Source organism: Halyomorpha halys, unplaced genomic scaffold (assembly GCF_000696795.3).
Source record: "Halyomorpha halys isolate HHAL.00 unplaced genomic scaffold, Hhal_1.1 Scaffold2253.1, whole genome shotgun sequence".
Classification (NCBI taxonomy): Eukaryota; Metazoa; Arthropoda; class Insecta; order Hemiptera; family Pentatomidae; genus Halyomorpha; species Halyomorpha halys.
This window is the reverse complement of record NW_027110801.1, coordinates 74,288-86,580: the sequence shown is the minus strand read 5'-3', so window position 1 is coordinate 86,580 and position 12,293 is coordinate 74,288. Positions and strand designations below refer to the sequence as shown.

Below are 12,293 nucleotides of genomic sequence, written 5' to 3'. Positions count from 1 at the left end.
TTATATACATGTTTACTCATATATGAGTAGATTTTTTACATGTTTTTATCATGCCATTTTAATACTAACAGCAAATTAATTCACTGATTGTATATTTTAATACAGTTGTGAATTGAGTTTACAGTAGTTTTTAGATTGCATTACAACGTAAACTATATATTTAGATGTAAATGTAATCAATAAACATGTATAAATGAATAAGTACTAGTTCTATGGCAGCAGTGCACAATACCCGTAAAAAAAAACCGGGTGAACCCTTGCACACGCTAAGAATTTTAATTCCAAGTTATTTTCCGTCTGGCCTGGTAGTGCATGAGCCGATTGCTACCTGCCATATTTTTTCCGGTGATAGAATTCCCTTAGCCTGTGCAATCCTCTATTCACTTCAATTTGTGTATGAATGTAAGCACTTTTTTTTTTTTTTAATTCTTAGCATTGCACATAGGTTAAGGCTTTGGTCCGAAATTCCTAAGGAATCTAGGAATCATGTTATGATAAAAGGAGTAAAGGAGGAGATGGAATACTGTGGAACAAAGAGAGGACTTCACCTAATTGTATTAATAAAACTCAATTTTAACAAAAATTTGTTGTTAATTTTTTTTTAAATTATAGGAATTGTTTGTGTTTACAAAGGTAAATTTTTTTAATTTTTTTGAGATTAATAAATAGAGTTTTAGAGTTTATCACTATTGATTTTGAAAAGTTAATATAGAAAGATAATGCTAGTGCTCATAATTTATTTCAAGTCTACGCTGCTAGAAAGATGATGGGACGAAGGCTAAATGTTTGAATTGCATGGAATCGTATTTATGAAAATGTAATGCGATATGATGGCGGATTAATTTACAAATTTCTTTATAAGACTTCCTCCTTGACCCAGATCTCTCCCTCCCGACCAGCAAGGAGGAGGCGGGAGGGGAGGAAGCTCCCTCCCAGTCTTGAAGGAGTATCCTCCCTGCGTACTTGAGGAGTAAGAAGCAACAGATGATGCCCGCGTTGAATCCTCCTCTTCTGCCTCTTACTAGCCTTGAACCGGCCTGGAAGATTCTTGGTCCGAACTTTAGGCATCGCTAACCGAACTATCATGTCGTAAGTTATGGGGAATCATAATTTTAGGGTTTGTTAATGGGGAATATCTGTGATTGATTAAATCGACTGAAACTCGATATTTCATTTTTTCTACAGAAAATCTTTGAAAATGTAAAAATGCATTTTTAAATTTATACAATTATACTTTTCATTAATATAATCCTGCTCTTGCTGGTGTGTTGCTATGCGAAGTATTAACGCTGACTGGATATCATCCAATATTTCGGTACAGGTCTATTTATAAGGCTTAATAATTAAAAACATATTTTATAAAAAAGCGAGCGATTTTTTAAGTTTTAAACACTCAATATTTCATTGTTAGTTTCCTTATTATTTTTTCCCGTTTTAATTTTTAGTGGTGAATGAAATTTTCTTCATCGTTAGATTCAGTCCATTTCTTGTACGGTTGAAGGAACTATTCAGCATTTCATTATAATGGAGATAATTGTTGCTTCAAAATGTTGATTGTTGTTCATTGAAAGAAAAAATCAGCAATTAAAAACAATAATTATCTTTGTCTGAAACTGGCAGATCGGCGTTTTCTCGTAGACATATCCCTTAACTGGACGGGATCTTTTATATATATAGTTGAGATTTGAGCAAACCTAGAAAGAGCGCATGTCTCTCTCCCCACTTTTCTTGAGCTTCGCGTACGTTCCTTATAACTCTAGTATTTATTTATTAATATATATTTTGAATAGTTAGTAAAACCTTATTAAATCCATAGGTTTTTGTCATTTTATCGTGAAAAAAAAATTGTGATTTGCTTGATATTTTTAAATAAAGGTCTCAAAAAGAAAAATTCCAGTGCTACCCAACTTTCTGTTTTTTATACAAATGAATTTTTGATTAAGGGTTACTATTTTTTTCCTGTTCATTTTTTACTACAGTGAAATGATGGTTAGAGCAAATAAATAAATAAATCTTTCTTGCCAACTTATAAAAATGGCTCGAACATTTGGACCGAATATTTTCTGATCAAAAGTGCTGTAATTAAAATTACTAGCTTTAGAATACAATTTCAATAAAATAAGGTTTCTTATTCCAGCTGTATGGGATTGAAATTGAAAATACCCAATTGAAATTAGGTAATTTATGTATATGTTTTGAAAACCAAATGAAGTTTAAGAGGTATTATGTGAAAAATTGCAAATACTTATTTTATGGGAATCAGAAATTTTATTTTAGTTTCTTCTTTTCTTTGTGAAAACCAAGCCGTCCTCTACACGATATATTGATATCTAGACAGGATAGTATATGCTGAAATTGCCATAGGTTTGAGTTCTCTTTTCAAACTTTTTTTCTTCCCGGTTTCCTCATATCTGTGTAGATTCATCTTCCATAATGTTCCGCTCCTCCGTTAGGAAATTTGTAAAAGGAAATTATCAGATCCTCTCATGACTTTGTTAAACTCATGACTTTGTGACTCCTGTATGAATCTTAATATCCTCTTTCCAAATGATACACCAATTCTTGTTCTCGCCATCCTTTATTTTGATTTTGATAGAGTAGTACCTAACTGCTTGTTTACTGGATCTTAAATTGAAGCAGTTCATACCACTGGTTGATTTTATTCGCCGTAGTAGTCATGCCATCCACTGCTTATACCGTAGTAGAGAAAAGAATGGTTGCTTTTTTCCTTCAGGTGAGAATAATTACTTAGCCCTCACGATTCACCCTCCTCATTCATATGACCTCCTCCATGATAAATACTTATCATTAATTGTAGAACTCGCATGGTCATTGGTGAGTATCTGTAAAACTCCATTCCAGCCCTCTTGTCACATTACAAAATTACCTATAACTACACATTTAGTAGTATTTATGTGCGTATCCCTTAGCTTATCCATGTTTATAAATTTAGAATTATTTGAATAAATACGCTTTTTTTATTTTTAAACTCTATTTTTGTATCGTCTGATATAGCTCTCTGACTTCTCACTAAGCTCGTAGTACAGGTAAAGTAATGCAACTGCAGTTGGGTGTAAGATCCTTTACTTTATTGATGTGAAGAGAGAAGATACAGACTCAATGGCATACTACTTACAACTAGGTACCAAATGACGCTTGACAATGACATTGTATTTCTTATATAAATTGTTGAGGAGGATGGAGATAAGTTAGAACTAGTGAAGAATATTGATAGGGATATTTCCCGCAATTTGGACTAGAACATATCTTGTATATTACTGGGCGCGTGCCGCAAGAATACCTAGTTTTATTAATAGGCAATCATCACCTTCGACCTGCGATGTCATAAAAGGGTAAAATCTCTAGAGCTGTTCTAGAAAGGTAAAAAAGAGAGATAGTGGTAACTTAGTCCTATCCTGTCCCAGGGGGTATTTCCTTTCCACAGTTACGTTTTTGTTGCAGTTTGTTTGTGAGGTTAACATTTAAACTATTTATTTAAACATCCATATTATTATACATAGGTAGACTTTTTTATAAAGACTCAAATTACTATACGATAACTGTTTTGCTGCAGTCTAACAATACTTCCTGGCTCGTGCTTCCAACTTCCAAGCTTTCTAATCATACTATTATCATTACTACTTCTTCACCTGTTTAATGTCCAGCAAGATATGTTCAAGCAAGGTAGGTAAAACTGATCTTTGTTCAGCATTAACATTTATTAATTCGATTTGTATTATCCTTTTTTCCCCTATTATTTCAGACAGCTGTCGTTTCACAATGTGCGGTTGAGAATGTCTACGTTTACTGACTGTAAAAAGTGATGTAGTCCGGGATATTAGCGAGTTTATTTGGTTTTCAAATCGGACACTATGCAGCTGGCCAAGACGTAGCCTTTGGTAGGCTGGATCTCGGTCAAGAACGTTATGTTCATCAGACTTTTATAAATAGAACCTACCTCACCGCCCGGCCTCTTATTAACCTCTAGGTAAAGGGGGCTGGGGCAAAAAGAGGTATTTTGGCCAGAGGTCTTAAGAAATATTTGGCAGCCATTCGTTATTTTCAAGATGTAAAGTAATATTGTTCCCATTTTACCAGATTATTAAAAGTGTTCAAGTAAGAGAGGGGCATTGGTGATGTAGTATGAAGCCAACACTTTATGAACTATACAAACCGTTCACATTATTTGATTTTTTCTTTTTGGATAATTAATCACAAGGGTGATTTTTCTTCTTTTTATTACACTACCAAATTTTTTTTTTCGTGTTATTTACTTGAAAGTTACAATATAATGGTATTGTTAATGTAAAATTGCTCACCGAAGCACAAAAAAAGATTTAATAATATAATAAGAATAATAACTTTATTGACATAATTTTCATGATAAAAGTATTTTCCAGCTCTAAGAAGGTTTATACATTACATGTCCTTTATTCTTTATCAGATTTTCACGTTTCTTTTCATTAAAAAATATCTTGTTCGGAATTGAAAAATCTTTTCAGAAATAGTCTACTTTCATAGCTTTTTATATCAACAATTTATAGGTTTGTTATTTATTTTATTTTCATATCACTTAATCTGTCATGTGTTTAGAATATTAAAAAATTCTTAATAACACTAATCTTACCGTTCTAACTAGATAGTTCTTTGAATCCAATTGGAGAAAAAAAAATGTTTTTGTTTGTTCAATAATTTTTTTTTTTTAATATTCTTTATTTTTTTTGGGACATGTTTCTTTATAATTATATATCATTGAAAATGGGTTTTACAGCTTTAGAGTGAAATAAAAATAAAATATTTTAAAATAATGGAATTGTAAAACATTATACAAATAATAAATTTAAAAAAAAAATGAGAAAATAATAATTCGCAAAAGAAAACAATGTTTATATATCTAGAACATATAAAGAAATTTAATAATGTTTAAATTAATTGAAAAATAATAAATAAAGTAATTATAAAAAATAAATCAATAAAATATATCAATAAATCAATTTATAATAACAAAAATTATAAGGAAACTAATAAAATAAAATTGAAAAAAAAACACAAATTGGGCTAATCATAATTTACAAGGAGGAATTAATTTTTATATGCATATTTACAATTTTCAAATGAATATCAAAAACATAAAACATACATAAAAAAAAATGTATATATAATGTAACAAAAATAAATCTACTAACAGATCATAAATGACAAGATATCTATAGTTCTAATAGTAATTAAAAAATGAACTACTGATGATTATATGTAAATATATACATATTTATAGATTTTAAATAAATCTTAAAAACATCATCTGATATTTATGTTTTCACCTTTAAAACATATTAATAACTTTCAATTACATCACAAAACTAGTTTTTCGGTATAATGATTGCTGCCGAATCTTAAAAAAAAAAAATTAAAAATTAATAAACAAAAATAAATAGGAAAACTTATGATAAACGTATTGCTGAGTTAAGGCGCGATAGGGTTCACTTTATAATTTATATATTAATCTATTTATGAGTTAAATTAAACATTAAACATATTCACAAGATGTCTACAACTAGACTTTGGTTTACAAATTTATTTTGATTCGATTAATAACTAATTTTTTATCCGTTATTAGTTTGTTCACTATTCAATGTATTGATTATACGGTTACATTTACATAAGGTTACAATTTAATTTAATTAAATACTTAATTTATTAAGGAATTTTTGGTAGAAAAAGTTAATAAAATTGCTCTCAGAAAACGGTGATCCTAAGCGTTCTCTGGCTCTAAGGTCAATTAGAAGTAGTAATGGTATTAATATTATATAATTTAGGATGGACGAGAGGAAAACAACACGTACAACCGATGTTCTTATTGAATAAATTCATTTAATTTTTTTTTTTTGAAATAAGTTATTTCATACAGAAGTGAACGTTACAGTCCGAAACAGATAGTCGCCTAAACAAAGTTAAAAAGCAATACCTAGGTGCAATGAGGGTCTCATAGTGCCCAGTTCGGCAGTGTGGTTGGATTTCTACCTTGCACATCACCAGGCAGCCTTCTGGGGTGGAAATATATTTCTACATGTACTCATTTTCCCAGAAAGGAACAGCATTAGTGCTCTGAGCCGTTATGCAAAGGCCAATGGTAGTCTTTTACGGTCCGAATATTTTATTTTCAAAAAACTTAAGGTGCTGTTCCTACCTCAATGTTCCTACCTCGCATTTGTAAACAACAGTAGGAAGTGTAATAGTTTTGTAAATTCTAACCTTTAAGTATCTGAACAGAACACGAAAGCTGAGCAATTTCGAAATTGAAAAATAACAGACACTTCCATACTTTAACTTCGCCTTTATTTCCAAATAAATTTCGTTTTCTTCTAGTTATTATTATTATTCTATGGGCAACAGACCATGGAGGCATAAGTCCTCGTGCGATGCATTTCCCAATATTAGGATGTAATGTTCCCAATATTAGGAAATACATCGCGCGTTTCTTGACGTGGTTTTTCCGCAGAGTGGGTTCGTTACTCCTACGCCTATTTTTTGAGTGCCACCCATTGGCAAACGGGGTGAGGTTGTCAGAGAGTGTTGCATTATATTATGCTTGAAAAAAGCCCGGGTGGGGCTGGGATTCGATCCGACAACCTATGGATTGGTATTCTGGCGCGTTAGCACGCTGCTACTGCTGCCCCCTTTTTTTTTCTAGTTACATCTAGCAAAAAATAGACTCTGAATACCTCTCTTCCTGCTCAAATGTATTTCCTTCTGTATCTACATCACCGATATCGTTGTCATTTCTTCTGCTGACTGTATTTTATTTGTATTTATTTCGAGACCAAGTTCCTTACTAGATTCTACTATCATAGTTGAATTTAAATTTGTCGTTTACTTATCTTCATCCAAATTATATGATCATCAGTATACCTAAATGGGTATACTGATGATCATATAATTTTAATTGGTTTAAAGTAAATCATTCTAATCCAAAGCTAAATAAATCTGAGCTTTAATTAGAACACGCAATAAAAATAGGCCAAGCGTTGAAGCTTCACAAAACGTATTTTCAGGAAAAAAGCAACCGACCGTTTTACCCTTTTACCACCTCATTTTACCTCATACTGGGTATACCTCATTTTACCACCTAGATTTATACCCTTTTCGGTTTGAATCACATTGCTATTAATATATTCTTGAGCTAACTTAAATAAGACAGGTGAAAGAAAACTGCCGAACCTCAAAGGTCTCGGGATAATAATTGCTGATTCGATGTTTATTAAACGTATCGCTCATGCATAAATTTACTAACTTCTTTTGGTAAGTTTTAGTTATGCACATATGTACTAGATTTACTAACTTCTTTTGGTATGCTCCACTCATAGACATTTTTACTAGCTTTTCTCACTCTTTTAGTTAATTTCTTTTAGTACACAATTACATTCTGTTATATATTTGGACAATTTTACTAGGGATCATAGCTCATAATATTTAAAAATACATAAATTAAATAATAACAAACTAAGAAATAGAAGAGAAAAAAATAAATAAGAAATTTAAACTTAAAGTGAAATAAACATAATTATTCGTATTTACAATACTTAAATTCATCCAAAAGGACTATGAACTGAGCTCTTCCCCCCAGCTGTGGTGGACTCCAGAAGATCCCAGCGCTTCTCTCGCAACGCGTCTCTGGTATTAAAAGCCAATTAAATACTAACGAGATGGTTAATTTCTAAAATATACCACAATGCAATTGAATTATATATAGAATATTATATTACACGAAAAATCTTTCCGAAATTTTCCGAAGTAACATATTTCTGGTTATCATTAAAAATAACCCATGTTACAGTATTAATTTCTTGAATATATGATATTTAGATAACCGTTACTGAGTATTCAAAGTGATTATCAAATAATCGTGTAGATTTTATTTTTATTGTTTACAAATTAATTTTATTATTTACTTAGTTTATTTACATTTATCAGATAAAAACCCTAAAGATTCCACAAAGGTAACCGATAGAGTGTTAAAAATATTCTGAGTATTTTTAAGAAACCCGTTTGATTGACCATCAGTCAATATACTTTAATTTAATTTATTTACTGTTCTAGGTATATAATCTTTGTAATTTCTTTTTTTTGTCATATTATTGTTATAAAATCTTATTTTATCTGTAGTCACTTGGGTAAGATTTTTCTTTTTGTTGTGCTAGTTTTAACAACATTTTCCTAATATTTAAAACTTACCACCTCACTGAATCATGCAAAAGGTGTTTTGCTCATTAGCGTGTACCGTGTGTCAATTATTGCCGTATGGCTAACTGTATCTAATAATTAATATAAAATAGTTATATAAAATTTCTTATTAATCCATCTAGTATTGGACAATGGCTCAAAAATTCATTTAAGTTCATTTTCGAAGTTACTATTAAATATGTTTTGTATAATTCTAAAGATACAAATATTTTTTTTGGACCCGGTCACCTGATTTAAGGTTGTTGACTGGGAGAACAGATTTAGAACTATATAATAGACAGAGACGCTTGAGCAGTTGGATGTCACAAGCGTCTGGAGGCTCTGGAACGATGTTTGGGAGGCTGCCAATTTGGAAGACTTTCCAGCTAATATGAATCTGCACCGAATTCAAGAAATTAATAACTCGTAGATAACTAATTTCCATGGTTCCGAAATGGCTACACTTTTATTTTGAAAAAAGATGTTCTAACATATACTTTTTTAAAGGAACTCTTTTGAAACAGTTTATACATTAAATGTTTTTGTTATATTTTTTAATAGAGCTCCTACGAGAACGTTTACGTCAGAGTTTTTATTTATAGTAAACGTCCTTCCGAGAACTCCGTCATTTTATAATAAAATCTCTGCCGGAAACGATTGGGCCAGAACTTATGTACTGGCTTATATAGTATAGACAAGTTCTGTACTATATAAGTTCTCCAAACGTCTGTTATAAAGAAACTTTTAAAATAAATATTTTATTGATTCTTATGGTTCTTATTTGTGATGATTTTTTAATAATACTGCTGTTTCCGGAGATTTTTCCCTTTTAAGATTCTCTCCAGGCTCTGCCACTTAAAATTATATTTAAAATGTTCAAGGAAGAATTTCTATTATTAGAATTTGGTATAAAAAATTTTTTGAGAGGATTTATAAGAACAAAACTTTTTGATAATAAAATAATTTCTTAAAGACCTTTTTATTCATAAGTTCTGTCGAAAAAAGTTCTTGTTGAACTTTTATCTTCAAAGTTAATTGAAAAAGTTCTAGTAAAAAAATTGAAATGAAAAAGAGTATGAACTCAGCTTACATTAATTAAGCTTATTAACATTGTCATTGTCTGTTTAAAATCAAAGACAGCTAAAAAAAAGGTTCTTAATTTTTTTTCGTTTCGGAAATACTGAGTCACAATTTTTTAATAAAATTTAAATTTATAACTATAACAATGAATATTGGTCAGTAACTAGAATAGAATAGTGACTGTGGATGAGAGGTTTAAACAATTTATTTAGTCGTATAAGTCAGATTTGGAACAAATTATTATTTTATTTTTATTCTTATTTTTTTTGGAAGGCATTGGAAGAAAAAGTTCACACACCGCCTTCAAAGTGTGTGCCAGATTTTCGGACTGGCGGACTTGCTTACCTATAAGCTGTGGTCATTTATCGAAAGATGTTTCTTCTCGAAAAGTAAAAAAAAAAAATAAATCAGATTAAATTTATTACCTATTGATTAGAACTCAAAAATAATTATCAATTATTATGTATTATTGTTATTAATTAATTTTTAATGAATTGTTTTGAATAGTAAGAAATAGCTCACTTTTACCCGTTTCCTGTCCAAATATAAGAACTCTCGTTCGCTTTTAAAACAAATATAATATACCTTGAATTTAAAACTGGTTATTCCTTTATTAACGTAATTTTGAACAGAGCAAAATCCGGCAATACATATGCATATATATTTGCTTTATGTTTTTCTTTTGAATTGAAATGAAATTTTTTTTCTAGGACACCTGGTCCTCTAAGAATAATTATGATAACCATATGAGTGCTAATTGTCTAGCATGCAAGGGTTTAATTACTAGATAATGACATGAGCACTATAATAAATAATAATATATATAAAAAAAAAAAGAGCTGAAGTTTTTTACTTGATATTTATACATAATCAAACCATAAAGTAAAAAATAAAAAAAAATGTTGACAAATTGATATTGAAAAATACAGACTGCTATTGAAATAAATTTATATATATATACGACATCCTTCCTATTTTATTGTTACAGATTGGGGGTAGATTGATAGTAGAGGTTTATGTTTAAATGTGGGGTTAATAAAGGGATTTTACGGATGGGTATGGGTAGAGAATTCTAGATCGAGGGTCCGGAATACAAGGATTTTTTGAAGGGAACCATTCTATGAGACGGAATTTTAAAGTTTGAAGGCTGTGGTATTCAAGGTGTGGACTGAGGAACACGGGGTGAACAAATCGAGGATATGGGGAAACTTTTTAGTTTTAAATGTTCTGAAGAGATATACCCCAAGGAAGTATATCCGACGGAAAAGAGGGTGGAGTCACTTAAGTTCGTCCCACCAACTGGAGACATGAGAGCGTATATAGGTAACTAGGAAATGAATCGAATAAACCTTTTTTTTATCCTTTCTTGTCTTACGATATAAAAGCGAACAATTTATCACTATTATTTATTTTTCACAAGTGTTATATTGTTTTATATAGAAAAAAAGAGTTCATTTGCTTCATATAAATCAGAATCAATTTTAGTTATATATTTTTTTCGTAGTACGATATAAAAGTGAACAAAGTTTTAATTTGAAAGTTAATAAAGATATTTTTTTATAAAACAATTTTCCACTTATGAGCAATAAGTAATAGTGATAAATAGTTCGCTTCTATATCTCCACAACAAGAAAAATTAAAGCATGCTTAATGAAGAATGGACCACAGAATCCAGCTCCACCGAGATCCAAGCAGGACAGGAATTAGAAGCCTGCGGAGGCTGGTGGAGGGCGCATTACCCTCCGGCGTTCGGGTCATGAACATAGCCGCTCATTGCCAGGGCTAAAAATAATCATATTTCAGAAAATGTCTTTGAGCCACTGCCACATAAATCATCAAGATTTCAAAGAGTGAAGCTAAGTAATGATTAGGCAAGATTATTCGATGACTTTTTAAAATTTAGAAGGTAAGAGTAATTATGTATGACATAATCTCATTATGTCAACCTATATATAGGTAATGTAATCTCGATAATCCGAACTTCGGTACTCCGAACTCTTCAGTAATCCTAACTGGTGTAAAAAAAACTTTTCTTTGAGAAAACTCAGCAATTATTATTTTAAAATATAAGTGCACATGTGTAAAGCAAATTTTTAACATCCCTTTATTTATTGTAATCACAGTGAAAATTTTTATAGTTTCGATATCGGATATTCCAATTCTTATGGAAGTTTTCATAATATATTTTGTTGGAATTATAAATATGTAATATATATTGTATAAATAATTTGATTCTGTAAAACTAATTTAATTAATAGTAGAAATATGTATAGTACAAACGTTTTTGGTGGACTCATTTTTTAATCACGGTACAAATATATCCATGCAGAGTATTTTTTATTTTTATTTATACTGTTTTCACTTATAGATGAAGACTTTTATAGTTTTAACAAATTAAATCATCACTTGACAACTAGGGATGTAAAAGAAAACAATTTTTTTTTTAATTTTAAACTTTCCAATAAAATTTGTAAAAAGTAATTAAATAAAAAGGGTTATGTTCTATACATTCATATTGTCGAATTTTTTCACAATATTTTCCTAATACTTTTTGTAATTCGAAATTTTCAGTGATGCGAACACTCAACTGCAGCAATTAGTTCAAATTACCGACATTACACTGTATATATCCCTCCGTCTTCCTTGAGGTTTTGTGATAACAGGGTAGTTGACAGAATAAAAACATTTTAAGAAATAGTAGTGGTAGTAAAAAGAAAAAAAATATTGTGTTAGAATAGGCTATCGAACACGAATTCTAACACATGCCAAGTTTGAATTCAAACAATATTTGAATTCACCCGGGGAAAGAGTTCATAAAATGAAGCTGTTAATGTTTTGGTTCTCCTCAATTCAACCTTGATAAAGCTTTGAAATCGAAAATTATAATAATTTTTACTATATATTTATATATTATTAATGTTTTTTTGTTTTTTTTTATTTTATTTATTTATTGATATTTACAACTGTATAAAAAAATACAACCAGTAAATTTG

General features: G+C 30.1%; 1 long non-coding RNA gene across 1 annotated transcript in view; it reads left to right on the top strand.

Moving 5' to 3' along the window:
• Positions 1–949: 949 nt before the first annotated feature.
• Positions 950–12,293, top strand: part of LOC106691327 (uncharacterized) — a 55,535-nt gene continuing 44,191 nt past the window's right edge. Inside the window, exon 1 of the long non-coding RNA XR_001344765.3 lies at positions 950–1,089. This is a non-coding gene — a long non-coding RNA (uncharacterized lncRNA). The remainder of the gene's footprint in view (positions 1,090–12,293) is intronic.